The 23,600-nt window shown below is 40.5% G+C and overlaps 1 protein-coding gene across 6 annotated transcripts in view; it reads left to right on the top strand.

The window, feature by feature from the left end:
- The first annotated feature begins 17,169 nt into the window (after positions 1 to 17,169).
- The window catches only part of FAR2 (fatty acyl-CoA reductase 2), a 167,595-nt gene continuing 161,164 nt past the window's right edge, over positions 17,170 to 23,600 (top strand). For 2 of the 6 annotated variants that reach the window (XM_082419801.1, XM_082419802.1), the window contains exon 1: positions 19,926 to 20,495. The gene's annotated coding sequence lies outside the window, so the exon portion shown is untranslated. Of the gene's footprint in view, positions 19,875 to 19,924; positions 20,496 to 23,600 lie in introns of those variants that run through there. The other 4 variants (XM_082419804.1, XM_082419803.1, XM_082419805.1 and 1 more) reach the window with 4 other exon arrangements.

Here is a 23,600-nt window from a genome sequence, read left to right as displayed (position 1 = left end):
TCCAGCAACATTTGTTAAAAAGATTATCTTTGCTCTATTGTATTTCCCCTGCTCCTTTGTCGAAGATCAGTTGATTATACTCTGTGTTTATGTGGGTCTATTTCTGGGCTCTCCATTCTGCTCCATTGATCTATCTGTTCATTATTTCACAAATATCACACTGTCTTGATTACTGTGGCATCATAGTCAGTTTTGAAGTTGGATAGTGTCAATCCTCCAACTTTGTTCTTCTCAATGTTGAGTTGGCTTTGGAATCAGTTTGTCAATATCCACAAAAATACTTTGCTGAAATTTTGGTTGAGATTTTGTTGAATATACAATCAAGTTGGAAAAAACTGACATGTTGACAATATTGAGTTATCATAATCATGAACATAGAATCTCTCTCCATTTATTTAGTTTTTCTTTAATATCTTTCATCAGAGTTTTATAGATCATATAGATCTCATACAGATCTTATACATATTTTATTGAATTTATACCTAACTAAGTATTTAATTGGGGAGGGGGGATGCTAATATAAATGGGAAAGTGTTTTTAATTTCAACTTCCACTTGTTCATTGCTGCTATTTAAAAAAGGGTTTCACTTTTATGTATTAACCTTGTATCCTGCAACCTTGATCATTTATTTGTTACAGGATTTTTTTGTTGATCCTTTTCGATTTTCTACCTAAACAATTATGTCTTCTACAAAGACAGTTTTATTTCTTCCTTTTCAATTTGTATACCTTTTATTTCCTTTTCTTGTTTTATTGCATTAGCTAGGACTTCCAGTACAATGTTAGCAGTGGTAAGAGGGGACATCCTTGCCTCTGTTTCTGATCTGGGAGGGAAAGCTTTGAGTTTTTCACCATTAAATATAATGTTAACTGTAGGTTATTTGTAGATGTTCTTTTATCAAGTTGAGGAGGTGTCCCTATATACATAGTTTGCTGAGAGTTTTTTTTTAAATCATGAATAGATGTTGAATTTTGTCAAATGATTTTTCTGTATCTATTGATATGACCATATGATTTTTCTTCTTTAGCCTGTTGGTGTGATAGAGTACATTAATTGATTTCTGCATGTTGAACCAGCCTTTCACACCTGGGATAAATCCTACTTGGTTGTATATTGCTGGAATCAACTTGTTAATATTTTATTGAGGATTTTTGCATCTACATTCATGAGGGATACTGGTCTGTGGGGTTTCTTCTCCTCCTCCTCCTCCTCCTCCTCCTCCTCCTCCTCCTCCTCCTCCTCCTCCTCCTCCTCCTCCTCCTCCTCCTCCTCCTCCTCCTCCTCCTCCTCCTCCTCCTCCTCCCCTCCTCCTCCTCCTCCTCCTCCTCCTCCTCCTCCTCCTCCTCCTCCTCCTCCTCCTCCTCCTCCTCCTCCTCCTCCTCCTCCTCCTCCTCCTCCTCCTCCTCCTCCTCCTCCTCCTCCTCCTCCTCCTCCTCCTCCTCCTCCTCCTCCTCCTCCTCCTCCTCCTCCTCCTCCTCCTCCTCCTCCTCCTCCTCCTCCTCCTCCTCCTCCTCCTCCTCCTCCTCCTCCTCCTCCTCCTCCTCCTCCTCCTCCTCCTCCTCCTCCTCCTCCTCCTCCTCCTCCTCCTCCTCCTCCTCCTCCTCCTCCTCCTCCTCCTCCTCCTCCTCCTCCTCCTCCTCCTCCTCCTCCTCCTCCCCTCCTCCTCCTCCTCCTCCTCCTCCTCCTCCTCCTCCTCCTCCTCCTCCTCCTCCTCCTCCTCCTCCTCCTCCTCCTCCTCCTCCTCCTCCTCCTCCTCCTCCTCCTCCTCCTCCTCCTCCTCCTCCTCCTCCTCCTCCTCCTCCTCCTCCTCCTCCTCCTCCTCTTCCCCCTTCTCCTTCTTCTATGTCTTTGCTTGTTTTTGGTTGTAGGGTAATGCTGGCTCAGAGAATGATTAAGGAAGTATGCCCTCTACTTTTATTTCCTGGAAGAGATTCTAGAGAATTGGTATAATTGCTCCCTTAAATATTTGGTACAATTCACCTGTGAACCCATCTAAGCCTGGTGATTTCTGTTTTGGAAGGTCATTAATTATTGATTCCATATCTAATATGCCTTTAGATATAGGCATATTCAGATTGCTTATTTTTCTTTGTGAATTTTGGCTGATTGTGTCTTTCAAGGAATTGGTCCATTTCATCTATGTTATCAAATTTGTGAGCATAGAGATGTTCATAATATCTTTTTATTATCCTTTTTATGTCCATGAGACCTACTGTGCTGTCCATTTTTTATTTCCAGTATTAGTAATTTATGCCTTCTCTCTTTATTCTTAGTTAACCTGGCTAAAACTTTATCAATTTTATTAATCTTTTCAAAGATTCTTAAAATTTTTCCTCTTGATTTTCTCTTTGCAATTTCATTGATTTATGCTTATTTCATATTATTACTTTTCTCTACTTAATTTGAATTTAATTTACCCTCTTTTTTCTAGTTTCCTAAGGGAGAAGCTTAATTCATTTTAGAGCTTTCTTATATTCTAAAAATAGTATTCAGTGTTATAAAACCTCCCCTAAGCACTACTTTTGCTGCATCCCACAAATTTTGGTAAGATGTATGTTCATTTTCATTTAGTAAAAAAAAAATTTAGTGTCTCTTGAAATTTCTTCTTTGACTTATGTGTTATTTAGAAGTGGGTTGTTTAATCTACAAGTATTTTGAGATTTCTCAGATATCTTTCTGTTATTGATTTCTACTTTAATTCCACTGGTGTATGACAGCAGAAATTGTTTGGTTTCTATTCTTTTACATTTGTTAAGTGTGTTTTATGTCCCAGAATATGGTCCATCTTGGTGAATGCTACATGTGAGCTTAAGAAGAATGTGTATTCTGCTGTTGTTGGATGAAGTAGCATGTAGATGTCAATTACTGATTTTCTGCCTACTGTATCTGTCCATATCTGATACAGGGATGTTAAAGTCTCCAACTGTAACAGAGTATTGATCTATCTCTCCATGTAGTACTACCAGGATTCACCTCAAGTGTTTTGACACTCTGTTGTTAGATTACTATGTCTTCTTAGAAGATTGACCCTAAGGGTTAAAGATTATTATGCCTTCTTTGTATATTCATCTCTTTATCTTTAACTAATGCCCCTCTTTACCCCTAATAACTTCCCTTGCTCTGAAGTCTGATTAGTCTGAAATTAATATAGATAATTCTACTTTCTTTTGTTTAGTGTTAGCATGGTGTATCTTTCTCCATCCCTTTACTTCTTCTCATCTCTATGTGTCTCTATATTCAAAGTGTCTAAATCGGTACACAACATATAGTTGGGTCTTGTTTTTTTGATCCACTCTGACAATCTTTTAATTAGGTATTTATACCATTGATATTTAAGGGGACTCTTGATATGGCTGGTTTAACACCTCCTATGTTTGTGACTGTTTTTTATTTGTTACCTTTCTTCTTTGTTCCTATTTTTAGCTTTGGCAATTTTTCTGACTTTCATGGGTTTTTTCTGCTTTTTTTTTAAACATCTTTATTGGAGTGTAATTGCTTTACAATGGTGTGATAGTTTCTGCTGTATAACAAAGTGAATCAGCTATACATATACATATATCCCTATATCTCCTCCCTCTTGTGTCTCCCTCCCACCCTCCCTGTCACACCCCTCTAGGTGGTCACAAAGCACCGAGCTGATATATCTGTGTTATGCGGCTGCTTCCCACTAGCTATCTATTTTATATTTGGTAGTGTATATATGTCCATACCACTCTCTCACTACATCCCAGCTTACCCTTCCTCCCCACGGTGTCCTCAAGTCCATTCTCCACATCTGTATCTTAATTCCTGTCCTGCCCGTAGGTTCCTCAAAAACTTCCTTTTTTTTTTTAGATTCCATATATAAGTGTTAACATACGGTATTTGTTTTTCTCTTTCTGACTTACTTCACTCTGTACGACAGACTCTAGGTCCATCCACCTCACTACAAATAACTCAATTTCGTTTCTTTTTATGGCTGAGTAACATTCCATTGTATATATGTGCCACATCTTCTTTATCCATTCATCTGTCGATAGATACTTAGGTTGTTTCCATGTCCTGGCTATTGTAAATAGAGCTGCAATGAACATTGTGCTACATGACTCTATTTCAATTATGGTTTTCTCAGGATATATGCCCAGTAATGGGATTGCTGGGTCGTAGGGTCATTCTATTTTTAGTTTCTTAAGGAAACTCCATACTGTTCTCCATAGTGGCTGTATCAGTTTACACTCCCACCAACAGTGCAAAAGGGTTCCCTTTTCTCCACACCCTCTCCAGTATTTATTGTTTGTAGATTTTTTATGATGGCCATTCTGACTGGTGTGAGGTGATACCTCATTGTAGTTTTGATTTGCATTTCTCTAATGATTACTGATGTTGAGCATTCTTTCATGTGTTTGTTGGCAATCTGTATGTCTTCTGTGGAGAAATGTCTATTTAGCTCTTCTGCCCATTTTTGGATTGGGTTTTTTGTTTTCTGGGTATTGAGCTGCATGAGCTGCTTCTAAATTTTGGAGAGCAGTCCTTTGTTGGTTGCTTCATTTGCAAATATTTTCTCCCATTCTGAGGGTTGTTTTTTCATCTTGTTTATGGTTTCCTTTGCTGTCCAAAATCTTTTAAGTTTCATTAGGTCCCATTTGTTTATTTTTGGTTTTATTTCCATTTCTCTAGCAGGAGGGTCAAAAAAGATCTTGCTGTGAGTGTTCTGCCTATGTTTTCCTCTAAGAGTTTTATAGTGTCTGGCCTTACATTTAAGTCTTTAATCCATTTTGAGTTTATTTTTGTGTATGGTATTACAGAGTGTTCTAATTTCATTCTGTTACATGTACCTGTCCAGTTTTCCCAGCACCACTTATTGAAGAGGCTGTCTTTTCTCCATTGTATATTCTTGCCTGTTTTATCAAAAATAAGGTGACCATATGTGCCTGGGTTTATCTCTGGGCTTTCTATCTTGTTCCATTGATCTACATTTCTGTTTTTGTGCCAGTACCATACTGTGTTGATTACTGAGGCTTTGTAGTATAGTCTGAAGTCTGGGAGCCTGATTCCTCCAGCTCCGTTTTTCTTTCTCAAGATTGCTGTGGCTATTTGGGGTCTTTTGTGTCTGTATACAATTTTTAAGATTTTTTTGTTCTAGTTCTGTAAAAAATGCCATTGGCAATTTGATAGGGATTGCATTGAATCTGTAGATTGCTTTGGATAGTATAGTCATTTTCACAATATTGATTCTACCAATCCAAGAACATGGTATGTCTCTCCATCTATTAGTATCTTTAATTTCTTTCATCAGTGTCTTGTAGTTTTCTGTATACAGGTCTTTTGTCTCCTCAGGTAGGTTTATTCCTAGGTATTTTATTCTTTTTGATGCAATGGTAAATGGGAGTGTTTCCTTAATTTATCTTTCAGATTTTTCATCATGAGTGTATAGGAATGCGAGAGATTTCTGTGCATTAATTTTGTATCCTGCTACTTTACCAAATTCATTGATTAGCTCTAGTAGTTTTCTGGTAGCATCTTTAGGATTCTCTATGTATAGTATCATGTCATATGCAAACAGTGACATCTTTACTTCTTCTTTTCCAATTTGGATTCCTTTTATTTCTTTTTCTTCTCTCATTCCTGTGTCTAAAACTTCCAAACTATGTTGAATAATAGTGGTGAGAGTGGGCAACCTTGTCTTGTTCTTGATCTTAGCGGAAATGGTTTCAGTTTTTCACCATTGAGAACGATGTTGGCTGTGGATTTGTCATATATGGCCTTTATTATGTTGAGGTAAGTTCCCTCTATGCCTTATTTCTGGAGGGTTTTTAACATATATGGGTGATGAATTTTGTCAAAAGCTTTTTCTGCATCTATTGAGATGATCATGTGTTTTTTCTCCTTCAAGTTGTGAATATGGTTTATCACATTGATTGATTTGCGTATATTGAAGAATCCTTGCATTCTTGGGATAAACCCCACTTGATCATGGTGTATGATCCTGTTAATCTGCCGTTGGATTCTGTTTGCTAGTGTTTTTTTGAGGATGTTTGCATCTATGTTCATCAGTGATATTGGCCTGTAGTTTTCTTTCTTTGTAACATCGTGTCTGGTTTTGGTATCAGGGTGATGGTGGCCTCGTAGAATGAGTTTGGGTGTGTTCCTCCCTCTGCTATATTTTGGAAGAGCTTGAGAAGGATAGGTGTTAGCTCTTCTCTAAATGTTTGATAGAATTTGCTTGTAAAGTCATCAGGTCCTGGGCTTTTGTTTGTTGGAAGATTTTTAATCACAGTTTCAATTTCTGTGCTTGTGATTGTTCTGTTTATATTTTCCATTTCTTCCTGGCTCAGTCTCAGAAGGTTGTGCTTTTCTAAGAATTTGTCCATTTCTTCCAGGTTGTCCATTTTATTGGCATATAGTTGCGTGTAGTAATCTCTCATGGTTCTTCATATTTCTGCAGTGTCACTTGTTACTTCTCCTTTTTCATTTCTAATTCTATTGATTTGAATCTTCTCCCGTTTTTTCTTGATGAGTCTAGCTAATGGTTTATCAATTTTCTTTATCTTCTCAAAGAACTAGCTTTTAGTTTTATTGATCTTTGCTACTGTTTTCTTCATTTCTTTTTCAGTTATTTCTGATCTGATCTTTATGATTTCTTTCCTTCTGCTAACTTTGGGGTTTTTTCGTTCTTCTTTCTCTAATTGATTTAGGTGTAAAGTTAGGTTGTTTATTTGAGATGTTTCTTGTTTCTTGAGGTAAGATTTTATTGCCGTTATCTTCCCTCTTAGAACTGCTTTTGCTGCATCCCATAGGTTTTGGGTCATCGTGTTTTCATTGTCATTTGTTTCTAGGTATTTTTTGATTTTGCTATGATTTCTTCAGTGATCTCTTGTTTATTAAGTAGTGTATTGTTTAGCCTCCATGTGCTTGTATTTTTTACAGATTTTTTCCTGTAATTGGTATCTAGTCTCATAGCATTGTGGTCAGAAAAGATGCTTGATATGATTTCAATTTTCTTAAATTTACCAAGGCTTGATTTGTGACCCAAGATATGATCTATCCTGGAGAATGTTCCATGAGCACTTGAGAAGTAAGTGTATTCTGTTGTTTTTGGATGAAATGTCCTATACATATCAATTAAGTCCATCTTGTTTAATGTAACATTTAAAGCTTGTGTTTTCTTATTTATTTTTATTTTGGAACATCTGTCCATTGGTGTAAGTGGGGTGTTAAAGTGCCCTACTATGATTGTGTTACTGTCGATTTCCCCTTTTATGGCTGTTAGCATTTGACTTATGTATTGAGGTGCTCCTATGTTGGGTGCATGAATATTTACAATTGTTATATCTTCTTCTTAGATTGATCCCTTGATCATTAGGTAGTGTCCTTCTTTGTCTCTTGTAATAGTCTTTATTTTAAAGTCTATTTTGTCTGATATGAGAATTGCTACTCCAGCTTTCTTTTGATTTGCCTTTGCATGGAGTATCTTTTTCCATCCCTGCACTTGCAGTCTGTATGTGTCCCTCGGTCTGAAGTGGGTCTCTTGTAGATGGCATATATACACGTTTTGCTGTTGTGTCCATTCAGCCAGTCTATTTCTTTTGGTTGGAGCATTTAATCCATTTACATTTAAGGTAGGTATCGATATGTATGTTCCTATTACCATTTTCTTAATTGTTTTGCATTTGTTCTTGTAGGTCTTTTCCTTTTCTTGTGTTTCCTGCCTAGAGAAGTTCCTTTAGCATTTGGTGTAAAGCTGGTTTTGTGGTGCTGAATTCCCTTAGCTTTTGCTTGTCTGTAAAGGTTTTAATTTCTCCGTTGAATCTGAATGAGATCCTTGCTGGGTAGAGTAATCTTCGTTTTAGGTTTTCCCTTCCATCACTTTAAATATGTCCTGCCACCCCCTTCTGGCTTGCAGAGTTTCTGCTGACAGATCAGCTGTTAACCTTATGGGGATTCCCTTGTATGTTGTTTGTTGCTTTTCCCTTGCAGCTTTTAATATTTTTTCTGTGTATTTAATTTTTGATAGTTTGATGAATATGTGTCTTGGCATGTTTCTCCTTGGATTTATCCTGTATGGGACTCTCTGCACTTCCTGGACTTGATTGACGATTTCTTTTCCCATATTACGGAAGTTTTCAACTATAGTCTCTTCAGATATTTTCTCTGTCCCTTTCTTTTCCTCTTCATCTTCTGGGACCCTTATAATTCGAATGTTGGTGGGTTTAATGTTGTCCCAGAGGTTTCTGAGACTGCCCTCAATTCTTTTCATTATTTTTTCTTTATTCTGCTCTGCAGTACTTATTTCCACTATTTTACCTTTCAGGTCACTTATCTCTTCTTCTGCTTCAGTTATTGTGCTATTGATTCCGTCTAGAAAAATTTTAATTTATTTTATTGTGTTGTTCATCATTGTTTCTTTGCTCTTTAATTCTTCTAGGTCCTTGTTAAGCATTTCTTGTATTTTCTCCATTCTATTTCCAAGATTTTTAATCATCTTTCTATCATTACTCTGAATTCTTTTTCAGGTAGACTGCCTATTTCCTCTTCATTTCTTTGGTCTGGTGGGTTTTTACCTTGCTTCTTCATCTGCTGTGTGTTTCTCTGTCTTCTCATTTTGATTAACTTACTGTGTTTGGATTTCCTTTTCACAGGCTGCAGGTTCGTAGTTCCCATTGTTTTTGGCGTCTGCCCCCAGTGGTAAGGTTGGTTCAGTGAGTTGTGTAGGCTTCCTGGTGTAGGGGACTAGTACCTGTGTTCTGGTTGATGAGGTTGGATCTTGTCTTTCTGGTGGGCAGGACCACGTCCGGTGGTGTGTTTTGGGGTGTCTGTGACCTTATTATGATTTTAAGCAACCTCTTTGCTAATGGGTGGGTTTATGTTCCTGTCTTGCTAGTTGTTTGGCATAGGGTGTCCCACACTGGAGCTTTCTGGTCTTTGAGTGGAGCTGGGTCTTAGTGCTGAGAAGGAAATCTCTGGGAGAGCTTTCGCTGTTTGACATTAAGTGGGGCCCGGAGGTTTCTGGTGGACCAGTGTCCTGAACTTGGCTCTCCCACCTCAGAGGCACAGGCCTGACACCCAGCTGGAGCACCAGGACCCTGTGAGCCACACAGCTCAGAAGAAAAGGGAGAAAAAAGAAAGAAAGAAAAAATTAAAAAGAAATAATAAAGTTATTAAAATAAAAAATAAGACAATTATTAAAAATAAATAAAAAATAATAAAGAAAAGAAAGAAAGGAAGAAGGGAGTAACCAAACCAATAAACAAATCCACCAATGATAACAACCACTAAAAACTATACAAAAAAAAAAAAAAAGGACAGACAAAACCCTAGGACAAATGGCAAAAGCAAAGCTATACAGACAAAATCATACAAAGAAGCATACACATACACAATCACAAAAAGGGAATAAGAAAAAATATATATACATAAAAAAAGTAAGAGAGCAATCAAATCAGTAAACAAATCTACCAGTGATGATAAGCTCTAAATGCTAAATTAAGATAAACATAAAACCAGAAACAAATTAGATGCAGAAAGCAAACCCCAAGTCTACATTGCTACCAAAGTCCACCACCTCAATTTTGGGATGATTCGTTTTCTATTCAGGTGTTCCAGAGATGCAGGTTACATCAAGCTGATTGTGGAGATTTAAACCACTGCTCCTGAGGCTGCTGGGAGAAATTTCCCTTTCTCTTCTTTGTTTGCACAGCTCCTGGGGCTCAGCTTTGGATTTAGCCCTGCCTCTGCATGTAGGTCACCTGAGGGTGTCTGTTCCCCCCCAAACAATACAGGGTTAAAGGAGCAGCTGATTATGGGGCTCTGGTTCAGTCAGGCCAGGGGGAGGGAGTGGTACGGAATAAGGGATGATCCTGCGGTGGCAGAGGCCAGCATGACGGTTCACCAGCCTGAGGTGTGCCGTGTGTTCTCCTGGGGAAGTTGTATCCGGATCATGGTACCCTGGCAGTGGCAGGCTGCACAGGCTCCTGGGACGGGAGGTGTGGAGAGTGACCTGTGCTTACACACAGGCTTCTTGGTGGCTGCAGCAACAGCTTTAGCATTTCATGCCCCTCTCTCGTGTCCTCGCTGATAGCTGTGGCTCACGCCCATCTCTGGAGCTCATTTAGGTGGTGCTCTGAATCCCATCTCCTCGCACACCCTGAAACAATGGTTTTGCCTCTTAGGCAGATCCAGTCTTTTTCCCGGACTCCATCCCAGTTAGCTGTGGTGCACTAGCCCCCTTCAGGCTGTGTTCACCCAGCCAACCCCAGTCCTCTCCCTGGGATCTGACCTCTGAAGCCAGAGCCTCAGCTCCCAGCCCCCACCCGCCCCAGCAGGTGAGCAGAGAAGCCTCTCGAGCTGGTGAGTGCTGGTTGGCACTGATCCTCTGTGTGGGAGTCTCTCCGCTTTGCCCTCTGCACCCCTGTTGCTGAGCTCTCCTTCGTGGCTCCGAAGCTTCCCCCCACCACTCCCCTGTCTCCACCAGTGAAAGGGCTTCCTAGTGTGTGGAAACTTTTCCTCCTTCACAGCTCCCTCCCAGAGGTGCAGGTCCTGTCCCTATTCTTTTGTCTCTGTTTTTTCTTTTCTCTTTTGCCCTACCCAAGTACGTGGGGAGTTTCTTACCTTTTGGGAAGTCTGAGGTCTTCTGCCAGAGTTCAGTAGGTGTTCTATAGGAGTTGTTCCACGTGTAGATGTATTTCTGATGTATTTATTTGTGGGGAGGAAGTTGATCTCCACGTCCTATTCCTCTGCCATCTTGAAGGTCCCCTTCAGTCTTTCGTGGTTTTAATTAAGCATTTTATATGATTCCATTTTCTCTCATTTCTTATCATAGAAATCAGACTTTCTTTTTTTACTTTTTTAAGGATTGCCCTAGAGTTTGGAATATACATTTACAACTGATCAAAGTTCACTTTCAAATAACACTATACCACTTCACAGGTAATGTAAGTACCTTATAATAACAAAATATTCCCTTTTAATAACAAAATATTCCCAAAATATAATAACAAAATTTCCCTCCGTTCCAAATCTTGTATCATTTTTGTCATTCATCTACATGTATACATAGATATACATAGTTATATTCAAGCACATATAATCAAGTATATTGTTACTATTATTTTGAATAACCTTTTAGATCAATTAAGAATATGAAAAATAAAAGATTTTATTTTACTTTCAATTATTCATTCACTGGTACTCTTCCTTTCTCTACAAAGATCCAAATTTCTGACCTGTGTCATTTTCTTTCTCTCTGAAGAACTTCTTTCAACATTTTTGCAAGGCAGTTCTAATGGCAACAAATTCTCTCAAATTTAATTTGTCCGAGAAAGTCTTTATTTCTCTTTCACTTTTGAAGGGTAATTTTACATGGTACAGAATTCTAGGTTGTTGATCTTTTTTTTCTCTCAACACTAAATATTTCACTTCACACTTTTCTCATTTGCACATTTTCTGAGAAGAAGTTCAGTGTAATTCTGATTTTTGTTCCTCTATAGGTAAGGTGTTCCTTTACTCTGACTTCTTTCATGATTTTTTTCTTTATCTTTGATTTTCTGAAGTTTGAATATGAAATGCCTAGGTGTACATTTGTAGATTGGTGTGGGTTTTGGGGTTGGGTTTTGTAGTTTTTGGTTTTTATTTTTGTATTTTTCATTTATCCTGCTTGTTTTTCTGAGATTTCTGGATCTGTGGTTTGGTGTCTAAAATGAATTTGGGTAAGTTCTCAATGATTATTGCTTCAAATATTGCTCTGTTTCTTTCTCTCTTTCTTTTTCTCTGGTATTCTCATTATGCATATATCTTTTGTAGTTGTCCCACAAGCTTTTGATATTCTGTTCATTTTTTTCTGTCTTTGTTCTCTTTGTTTTTAAGCTTTGGAAGTTTCTACTGTCATACCCTCAAGCTCAGAGATTCTTTCCTCAGTGATGCCCAGTCTATGAATGAGCCCAAAAGGCATTCTTCATTTCTGCTACAATGTTTTTGATCTCTAGCATTTACTTTTTATTCATTCTTAGAATTTACATCTCTCTGCTTATATTATCCATCTGTTCTTGCATATTGTCCACTTTTTCCACTAAAATCCGTAGCAACTTAATTATAGTTTTTAAGAGATTCTTGGTCTGATAATTTCAACATTCCTGCCATGTCTGACTCCGATTTTGATACTTGTTCAGTGTCTTCTAAATGTGTTTCTTGCCTTTAGTATACATTGTAATTTTGTTGTTGTTGTTGTTGAAAGCTGACATGAGTGCTGGGTAAAAGTAACTACAATAAATAGGCATTTAGTAATGTAATGGTTAGTAATGTAATGGTTAGGTGTGAAGAAGGGAAGTATTGTATAGTCCTACGATTATGTCTCAGTCTTTTGGTGAGCCTATGCCCCTGGGCTGTGAACTTCAAATGTTCTTCTTGGTTTTCCCCCCTTAGATGGAATGAGATGGCAGAGGGAGCTGGAGTCAGGTGTTTCCCTTTCCGCAGTTATGTTGGGCTCTGATAAAACCCCAACAGGTTAGGATCTAGTTTTTCTTGACGGCAAGCCTTGTTAAGAAGAACAGAATGTTCTGGCTTATTTCAAATGGCTCCTTTTCCCCTTCTCCTGATGGAAGTACCCGGGGATTTTTCACTGTGAGGACCTTGTATAAGACCTGGAAGTAAAACTCAGAAAAGTGTGCCCCACTCCTGCCCCATTACTCTGTCCCCCTGGAGTTTGTAACTCTCAAAGTTGTCCACACTGAGGCTACAGCGATTCATCTATTACAGTTCAGGGTTTTTTTTTACTGTGACACTGATAACTTGAAGGTTTCTGCTCCTGTCAGTTGTGATTTTCTGTATCTACTTGTCTGTTTCTCCAGTTTTGGTGGCAGCAGTTTGCCCTGTGACTTCATTTCTCTGACAAATCTAAAAAGAATTATTTATTTTTCACTTTGTTTAGCTTTTTACTTGTTGGGATGGCATGATGACTCTTAGCATTTTTTTAATTAAAACTGTTTTAATATAATTTAAATAAATACATAGATGTGAACATATGATACCTTAATTTTTATTTTAGTCTTTCTTTTTCTTTTTCCATCTTTGCCTGGTACTCCTCCCTCTCACTTCCCCCACCTACATTAGTGCCTCTCCTTCACCAACCAAGGTAACCTGTTAATAACCTAGTATGTATCCTTCCATATTTTTCTCCAAGCTTTTGTAGACCTATATATTTATGTATACACATACATATTCAGGTATTTCACATTGATTAATATGAACAAGATCATATTACACATATTTTACACCATGTTTCTTCATAAACTAAACCTCTTGGAAAGTAGTGCAATTCAACTGGCATAGCTTTAAGTTATTCTTTTTAATGTCTGCGTAATAGTCAATAGAGAGGATATTCTTTTAGTTCATTCAGCTGTAACCCTATTGCATTCTCACAATAGAGTTCTCAAAAGAATTCTCAGTGGCATCATTCTCAAAAGACTATGGATGTTATGACCCAGGGTTTGAGAAAGCACTTGAATACACTACATTTGGAATCAGAATATATGAGTTTAGTCTTCACCTGTTACACTTCCACAATTGGCAATAAAGAAGTCATATAACTTTTAAAGACCTGTATATCTCCATAAGGAAAAAGCAGACAAGAAAAAATTCTGTAAAAATCCATATCTATCTGCCTCATAAAATGGCCAGATAATAAGAAACAATTTTTCTTATACAAAAGAAGCTCAGTAGGGTAGGAAACAATGCCCTGCTGCTGCTGTTCCTACCACCTAAGTTACTAAGATGGGCAGAATTCTAAGATGGCCCCAAGACCATGCGCTCAAGTTTAGATGCTCTGGATAATCCGTTTCCCCTGAGGGGGCAGAACTGTGCCTATGATGGGTTCCACTCCTGTGATTATGTTATAAGAAGAAAGTGAAGGTACCAAATCAGTTGATTTTGAGTTAATCCTAGGTGGCCCTCATATAATTGGGTTGCAGCCCTTAAAAAGGGTCAGAGATTTGAAGAGAGAAAGAGGTATTTTCTTCTGCTGACTTTAAAAAAGCAAACAACCATGCTGTGGGAGTACACATGGTTAGCACCCACCGGAGGATGGCCTGTAGGAGCTGGAAGCAAACTCTGGCCAACAGTCAATAAGAGTATGAAGCCCGGGGCTTCCCTGGTGGTGCAGTGGTTGAGAATCTGCCTTCCAATGCAGGGGACACGGGTTCGAGCCCTGGTCTGGGAAGATCCCACATGCCACGGAGCAACTGGGCCCATGAGCCACAATTACCGAGCCTGTGCATCTGGAGCCTGTGCTCCGCAACAAGAGAGGCTGCGACAGTGAGAGGCCCGTGCACCGCAATGAAGAGTGGTCCCCGCTTGCCACAACTAGAGAAAAGCCCTTGCACAGAAACAAAGACCCAACACAACCAAAAAATGATAATAATAATAATAAATAAATAAATAAAATTAATTAAAAAAAAAAAAAAAGAGTATGAAGCCCTGAGTCCTATAGCTGCAAGGAACTAAATCCTGCTAACAAACAAGAAAGAGCTCAGAAGAGGACCCCAAGCCACAGGTGAGATCAGAGCCTGGGCTGACTTTATGATTTTAGCCTTGTGAAACCCTGAGGAAAGGACCCATTACACCATGTCTGATGACTGACCTACAGAACTTGATAATAATAAATAGGTACTGTTTTAAAACACTAAGGTTATAGTAATTGGTTATGCAACAACAGAAAACTAATTCAGTGACCTTAGACAAGACGTAAAGTCTAGTCTTCACCACTATCAAGTAAGATAGTGGACCCAAAGGACGAGCTTTTGAGTTCTAGAACACTATATTTTTATGATTCTCCTCTCAGTCAACAGAAACAGCGTTTGTTTCAGCAGCATTGGGCAATGACAACACTCTTTGGGAACACTGAGTGTATTCACAATCTCCAAATTTAAGGTGTCGTTAGAATGATCTGACATATTATTTTAGATATGGCATATTTAAAAGTATTTTGCATATTAAATGTAAAACTTCCAGGCAGATTGACAGAGAAACATTTGTTTTATGGGGTTGAATAAAACGGTAAGTCACTGAGCAATAGCGAGGGAGAGAAGACTTTCAAAGTAGAAGTCAGTAATTATAATCATCTATTTCTCAATATTGACCATGAGCAACCATGGTTTTAAGATACAACGTTGGAGACTATTCTCTAATCAAATTGGCATGGAGCTGAATTTGTCTCGACCAGAGTCGCATGTACACAATGTGTGAGGCTGCAGAACCACCTGACCCATTGCACAGGATCAGAACCCTTTGCAGTTTTATCAGCATTTGTGCCTATTGGAGAGTTTATTTTGCAAAACGATAAAATCGTCAGCATGTCTTCTGCCCATCCCTTCAAAAGTGGATGAGAATTTTAAGATTTCTAGTAAAATACTCACTTGAAATGGTTTTGAATCATTTATCACTCTTTCAAGAAAAAACCAAAAAGTTAATACATAGAATTCCACCCCAAACTGCCTGATTTGGTTTCCTAAGGCTGTGATAATAAATTACTGGGTGGCAGAGATTGAAAATTCAGGTCAACAATCTTCCTACAAGCCTTGTCCAGGAAACGGAGACCAACTACTGGCTCTCCAAAGGTGATGGTGAGTTCTACTGTGTCATAAAGAAAGGTGAATATAGCTTGATCATCACTCCACTCAATGACATCCCATTCAGACAAGCTCAAATGATCCAGTAGCTCTTCAGTTCTATTTGTCTGTTTTTGCACAAAGTCTATTTGAGCAAGGGTCTGCTTTTTCTGTACCTCCAGTTCTAAGAGATTTCTTTGAAGCTTTTCTTCTTCAGTTTTCAGCTGTTCCAGTTCTTTCTCTGCAGCCTTCATTTCAGAATCCCACTCTTCCACAGGATTGTCTTTCTGTTCATCCTCCAAATTCTTAGTTTCTATTTCCACCTCAGTGAGACAGTTATCAATCTTCTGAAGTATGCTGTCCATCTCATCTATCCTTGTCTGAATACCTGCCTACCAGGTATTTCTGGGGTAGTCATGTCTATCTACCAACCACACATCCTCCTTTTGCTCCATTCCAGAGATGTTATTAAGAGAAAGCAATAGCACTCAGCTATTGGAATGGTTGCCATCTTTTCTCGAAGACCTTGCCTTTTAAATAGTGTCTATTAGTATTTTCCTAATAAATATAATTTTGTAGGGAAAGTTAATTCATTTTTGGTCCAATACATATATGTAAATATATTAATATTGTTCTTGTGTTTGTGAGGTAGTAAGGAGATGTATATAGAAATACAAAATGATGTATAGACACCCTTCTGCCTGGGCAGTTTCTATCTTTCTGAAGGATGCTTTACAGCAAGATTCTCAGTCTACTTTTATTTAATAACCAGCTTCAAACAATATCACACCCAAAATACAGGTTTGTCAAGTTTTGGCAATAGTAATGAACTTAATGTAAGTATTGGTTTCTGAAGCCATACATTTCTCATACACAAAGATAAGCACGTCATTGATATTGAATGATCAGTATTATCTGTAAGATAGACAAATATGAAGAAACTTCACCCAATCTCTAGTCAAATTCTAATCATGATAATTTTTGTTTCTCTTATATTGAAGCCTAAACTAAAATATATTTGCATTTTTAAACTAGTTCGTCTTAATATTTTGCTTTATACTTTAGGATGGGGTTAAAGACCTATGGGTCCCACGAATGTTATCTGCCCTCTTGATTGGCTTTTACTTCGGAGCTACTTTGTCAAAAGAGCAACTGGTCTTTTAAGCTTCAAAAGTCAACATAAAACTCATTTGCCATAAAAATCAAGATGTAGATGTTCCCTATTTCTGTGAACTCCTTGAAAAACTTAAAAGTCAGCAATATGGTCTATTTCTGATGAAACTTAACTTAGTTTTCTTACTGGAGTTATTTCTTTTCTGTAAAGCTAAAAAATAGAAGTTTTGTTTTATGCATTTTGGTAACCTGGAATGACCAGTTCCCAGAATGATTTGGCTTGTAATGATGGTCTCTGCTTTCTTGGGCTTGGAGTACATAATTGTAATATTTACCTAGTTATTTGCTTTTGTATTTGTTCAAAGTATTGGTTATTTTTATAAAATTCTTTGGAAGTTTTTCCTCTACTGATTGGAAGCAGATTAGTTTTTGTGCTATTAAAATGAGCTTATTATATGAAAAAATAAATAAATAAATAAATTACTGGGTGGCTTAAGCAACAGGATTTTATACACTCACAGCTCTGGAGGCCAGAAGTCTGATCTCAAGGTTAAGGCCATGTTCCTTAACCTTTGGAGGCTCTAGGCGAGAATCCTTCCTTCTCTATCGGCTTCTGGCGGGCCGTCTGCACTCCTTGGCTTTCCTGGGTTTTTTTGTTTGTTTGTTTTTCTTTTTCTTTTTTGCCACTTTGCTCCAATTTCTACCTTGTCTTCAAATCACTTTAACCAATATGTACATGTCTCAAATCTCCCTCTGCCTTTCTCTTACAAAGGCAATTGCCATTAGATTTAGGGCCCACCTGGATAATCCAGGAAGATCTTCTCTGAAGACCTTTAACTTCATTGCATATAAAGAGATTCTTTCATCCAAATCAGGTAACATTCATAGGTTCCAGGGATTTGCACCAGGACGTATCTTTTGGGAGCCACCATTCAACCCACTATGTACTAGGGAAGAAACTTTGTATTCTATTACAAGTTAATCACTAAAAGGATGTTGTCTATAAGCATAAATTATACATAATGGTCCATCTCTGGGAACCCTCCCTCCAGGTAATGAGCATTAAGCTAAAATAACTTTGTCTGGCTCACAGAAAACATCCTGACCAGGCCCACCTTCGAATGACTGCAGGAAGAATGAAATTAACACATCTCCTCTGGAGGCTGACTGGAACCAGGAAATGACTGACTTTACTCCCTCCCCTTTTAGTATAAAAGAGGCCTGCATTCTAACTCAGGCAAGATGGTTCTTTGGGACACAAGTCCACCATCTTCTTGGTCTGCCAGCTTTCCAAATAAAGTCACTGTTCCTTTCCCCACCAACTCCTCTCTCGATTTATTGGCCTGTCTCGGGTAAGCAGTATGAGCTTGGACTCGGTAACAACTACACTGCCTCTTTTTTGCTATTATATGTTTATGGGTTGATTTGTGCCTTTCTCCACATCCCCCCTCCCCAGACTCATATGTTGAAGTCCTAACCCTCGGTACCTCAGAATGTGACCTTATATGGAAATAGGACTGTTGCAAATGTCATAAATTCAGATGAGGCCACTAGGGTGAGCCCTAATCTGATATGACTAATGATCAGGGTTATACTTCTCGAAGCTAAGAAAAGCCAAAAAAAAAAAAAAAAAAAAAAATTGCCAGCAAACCACTAGAAGCTAGGTAGGAGGCATGAAACTGATTCTCCCTCACAGCCTTCAGAGGAAGAATCCTGCCAACACTTTGATCTTGGTTGGACTTCTGGCCTCCAGAACTGTGAGATAATAAATTTCTGTTTAAGCCACCCAGTCTGTGTACTTTGATAAGGCAGTCCCAGCAAATGAATACATTATCCATACATAAATATTATTTTAAATGGTGAAAATAAAATCATGGTTTTATAACCTATAATAATGTTGCATTTTATTTATCAACACTCCACTGAAAGTATGTTTTCTATTTTCTACTTTATAAATAGTGTCATAATACACATGAACTTTGTCCATATGACATTTCTCTTTTGTGAATTACTTTCTTTGGATATATTCTAAGAAATGAGAATCTTATATCAAAAGATTCAGAACAATAAAAAAATTTTTGAGTGACAATATTTTAAGCCTTGGAAACTTGTTGCCAATTGTTTTTCAAAGAGTTGTAACAATTTACCTTTTCTGCTATGTGATGAGTGATTTCAACACTCATCACATAGCAGTGATTTCAATCTCACCACCATTTGACAGTATCATTTCAAGTGCTGACATACACGTTGTTTTGGGAATACATTCAAACTTATTCTCGAGTGGGAGGAGGGATAACGAAGAGTATATTTATGTGGTCCTAACTTTTTCTGTCTCTCTTGCTTTCAGGTAATCTCCGGAGAAAATTAGCCACCGTGACTTTAGGCTACACTTTGCTTAATATATTCAATTGAAGAGAGTCCAATAGAAGAGAATTCAAGATGGGTGTGAAATTTTTTTAATGCAAAAAATGGCTCATATTAACTCCAACTTGCATGAATTAAATTTTATTTCTTTGTATGTCGATTGTTGTAATGAGGAGAATGAAGACAACTTATAGGGCAATGTTCCTTTTTTGGCTTTTCTTAACATAGCATGTTTATTTGGGAATTTACCTTCCACCTTGTCCAAGAAATTAGGTTGGGCGTTGGCCGTTTTTCAGCATGTCCTGGCTGAGGACTGTGACAGCTCCACTCACGTGCCTCTCTGTCCCTCTACAAGTCTTCCCTGACGACGGTCCAGTTTTCCCATCTAAAATGTAACAGTGATCTAAGCAAATCCCCCCAAAGCTAAGCTACCAGGCTTATAAACAAAACGTTTTTGTTGTTGTTGTTTGTGTTTTTTGTTTGTTTGTTTTTTAATCTGATGAGAAGCTCTGATGAGCAAAGCTGGCCGGCTGCGTTCTTGCAGCCGCATCTCTGATCCTTTCTAGTGTCCTATCCACCTACCCACTCCCACCCGACGCAGACAGAGCCTGATTTCTGCCCTCCACACCCTGGACATGAGTAAACCGCGCCTCCGGCCCCTCCTGGATTTTTAAAAGGACACTGCCCTGGTCGGTCACTGCCAGGAGCCTCCGCAGTGTGGAGCAGATAGCAGAGCATCCTTCCCACTGCGCGTGCAGTACGGACGAGCTGAGTAAACTCGGATTTCTGGCTGCCTTTTCTGCTAGGGTGGGTGGGGAAAGGTGTGTCCTCCAAGCGTTCACGGTAGAACCTCTGACCCTCTGTCTCCCGCTGCCCCCCATCTCTCTCTGTCTCTGTCTCTCTTTCTCCCCCCCTCCCCTCCCTCCCTCTCTCTCTCTCTTTCTCTCTCTCAAGGCGTAGGAGCTCTCCTTTTCCAGACCAGAGAGGGGCGCCTTTCCTGTTCCCCTCCCCCTCACCCACCGATTTTTTTTTTTAAATGGGGAAAAAAATCCAAGCTGGGAGTAATAGCGAGTGGATCTGCTCGGAGCTGAATGAATGGAAGCTGCGCGGCGGGCCTGCGCGGACGGCCACCCTGCCCACGATGCGGTCCCCTCGCGGCCTGTAGGGCCCTCGCCAGCCCCTCGCCCTCATCCCGCCCCGGGCAGAGGCCACCGCCAGCTCCGCGCCCGACGCCGAGGCCGCGGCGGCCGAGGGGAAGGTCGGAGGGAGGGTGGTTTCCTCCCGCCCCACACCCAGTCTCCGAGCCGGATATATAGAGTGTCACGTTCGGGAGCCGAAAGACGAGAGCAGCTTCCTCGTGGCCGGAGCACTTCCCGGAGCCCCGGGGAAGGACCGGGATTTAGAGGACCACTAGTTGAGCCCGCCCCGCGCCGGAGGAGCAGGTACTCAGGGTCGCAGCCGGGCTGCGCGAGCGCCCACGCCTCCGCCGGCGAGGAGCCGGCCGGGGTGGCCGGGAGGCAGGGCTCGGCGGGGTCTGCAGAGAGGGCGAGGCAGCCGCGGAGCCCCGCGGCAGGGTGGGCTCGGGCCCCGCCGGGGAGACGCGCGGTTTCCGCGGCTCTGCCCCGGAGCTGCCCCCGGCCGCCCCCAGCCATCCGGCCGCGGGTTAGGCGCGCTGGGCGCCGGCATCGCCCGCCAAGGTGGGGCACGCGGGGGCGGGAAGGGCGCGCGTGTCGGGAAAGGGGCAGATTGAGCTAACTTGGGAGCCGCGCCGCGGCCGCGGGCCCGGGGAGACAGAGGCGCCGGCCGGGTCTGGCGGAGGCCTCCTCGGCCCCCGGGGCTGTTCCAGGAGAGAGCAGGGCCACGTGGGGCGCGGCGGCCGCCCTCCCTGCGCCCTGGGCTGTCGGGGCGCGCTTTCCGGCCCCTAGTCCCCCACCGGGCTGTTCACGCCCGGACCGTCCCACCCGGGCCTCGCTGGGTACCGAGCCCCAGGCTGAAAAGGGCCGGAGCGGCACCGGGGCGGCCGGGGCGGGGTCTGTCCCCGTCCGAAGTTTTCCACCTCTTCCTAAGGGCCCTGGGCGTCTTGGAGGTAGCAGGGGAGCAGGTACCAGATTCCAACTGGTGTAGATGGCTTGAGGGAAGGCTGCTGGCACCCCTGGCGATTACCCACGGGGCAGTTCCATTCAATTAAAAGAATTAATGACTGACTTCATCCTAGAGACCTCCTACTTTTCACCTGGTGGGATGAGTAGAATTATGAACTCTTATTCTTCGAAGGATGAGTTACCAGGTGTGAGCAACCAAGGTTCTCTCTGGATCTGCCAGAGCTTCGGCGGCTGGTTGAATCATGTAGATTGTCCCATTGTGCCATGAAGAGGGACAAGAGTGGGGACAGCAGACTGACCAGGAAACTCAAGTGAATCGTGCTTTTCTACTTGTTAGAGGCTGCATCAAGAGAAGTTTGACACTCTGTGCAAATGGAAATTTGAGAATTTCCCTGCTGCTTCAATTACCCATCTCTCTGTATCCCCATTCATATGAGTTGGAGATTTGGCTGAGGAGCATATGTAGTCTAAAAGGGCAAAGAGACTAAATAAAATTTTAAGGCAGCCACTCAAACTGAAGGAGCAGGGCTTTCAGCAAAATCCGCTATTAGGGATATTTGTGTGTGAGACTTCTAGGAGATGGCCATGGGGTTTTACCCGCCAGACTCAAGAGTTGCAGCATTTCTTCTATAGTATTTCTCGAGATGCAGGTCTTCAGAGCACTCTTTCCCTGTTTCTGAGGGCACCTTCTGAACCTGCTTTGTTAACAAATTCCTACTTTACTCCTATTTCTAACATTGGGTTATAATTATCTATAAAATTGATATAAATCGCCACGAGTTGGTAAATCTTACATTTCTCCTTAATTTGAAAGAGGGAGCGTGACATCTAATTACAGAAGAAGAGGGAGAAGCTTCCTTTAAGGGAGTAAAAATAAATAAAATAGCTCATACTTGGGTATCACTTTGGGGTTTGTGAAGCACATCATCATCTTGAATGTCTCACCATTCCCTTTCCTATCTTCTGAAGGTACATTCAGATGTTATTTCTTTCTGGCAACATCTGGGCAGCCTTAAGAATTCTTTGTCTTTGCATTAATACTTGTGCACCCATGAAAACTCACGCATGTACAAATAGTCTCTGAAGGAACATGCACATGCTGTCCCTGCCAGTCTCTTGTGACTCTGTGTTTGGTCTCTTTGAGAACATTTATTACTCTTGAAGAAGCATTCTTAATGTTTTATTTTGTTAACAGACCACTTAAGGATCTGATAAAAGCTATGGAATATGAAAAATAAGCATATACATATTAACAGAATTCTGCCTACAATTTCAGGCGCTCACAGCCTCCTTGATACTTAATCACCCAGATGTTAGAGGTTCAGAGGCTTCAGGCAGGGCCAGCTCACAGGGCCCAATACTTAGAGAAGGGCCCTGCACTTGGTTTAATGTTCTAGTGTCGCTGTCAGATGTCTTAGTAATTTTCAAACAAGGAGCTCCAAATTTTCATTTTACACTAGACCCTGCAAATTCCGTAGCCAGTCCTGAGGCCAGGTTCACAAGCCTGTTCCGTCACTTCCTGCATAACAACCCTGTCTCAGCCATCCTACACTGCAGGTGAATTCTCTGACACAAACAGAAAGTTAGCTGCTGCATGCTTCTGTCATTAAGTCCTTCTACACCCAATTTCCTCATTGACAAAATAAAGATAACAGACACTATCTACTACTCTATTCAACTTAAAAAGTCGTTGTGAAGACAGGTAGGTAAAAGAGCTAATAATTGTAAAACTCTCGACTTAACTTGAACAGTACTTTACTAACAAAGACAGTATTGTTGCAGGCTTAACTTTTCTAATCCTTGTTTCAGAAGTAGCTTGAGGAAGGCTGGTTAAGTACATTAAAAGGGTTGCAGAACCTTTATAACCCTTATATTTTGGTGGGAGAAAAAATAAAACAAAAAGTAGCTGCGGTTTGTGGTATTTTAAATATTCCTTAAAAGTCTTTAGTTGGTCAAGATTGGAACTGGCAACTAAAAGTACAGAATACCTTCCTGGATCCCAAAGATACTTCCTGAATTAAATTGATGTTTCGGTGGAATTCATCCAAAATTGAACAAAGAAAAACTGAGTCATTGATTGAAATTTTTGAGAAGGTATCCTTTTTGCCACATTTAACTTTTAAATACTCATACTTTCAAAACCTTGAGCAAGGCACTCTTTTAAATATTCTGGGAGATACCTGGCAATATAAAGTACACCTAGTCCCCTACCAAGTTGTCTTCACCTTCCGTACCATTGGGGGAGGAACTTAGAAACCTTGGGCCAGTCCTCTTTCCCCACACTCCTCCCTTTATTGCTTCTCTCTGACCTCAGAACTTATCCTTTCCACAGCTTTCATTCCCAGTATTATGGCAACACACTCGGAAGGGTTGAGGAAGAAAATAGAGTAAAAGGAAATGGGTCAAACTTCCGTATCAAAGTCTTAAAATAGGGGCACCAGAGAA

This window comes from Balaenoptera physalus (genome assembly GCF_965194825.1).
Source record: "Balaenoptera physalus genome assembly, chromosome: 13".
Lineage (NCBI taxonomy): Eukaryota > Metazoa > Chordata > Mammalia > Artiodactyla > Balaenopteridae > Balaenoptera > Balaenoptera physalus.
This window is presented reverse-complemented; position numbering and strand designations above follow the sequence as displayed.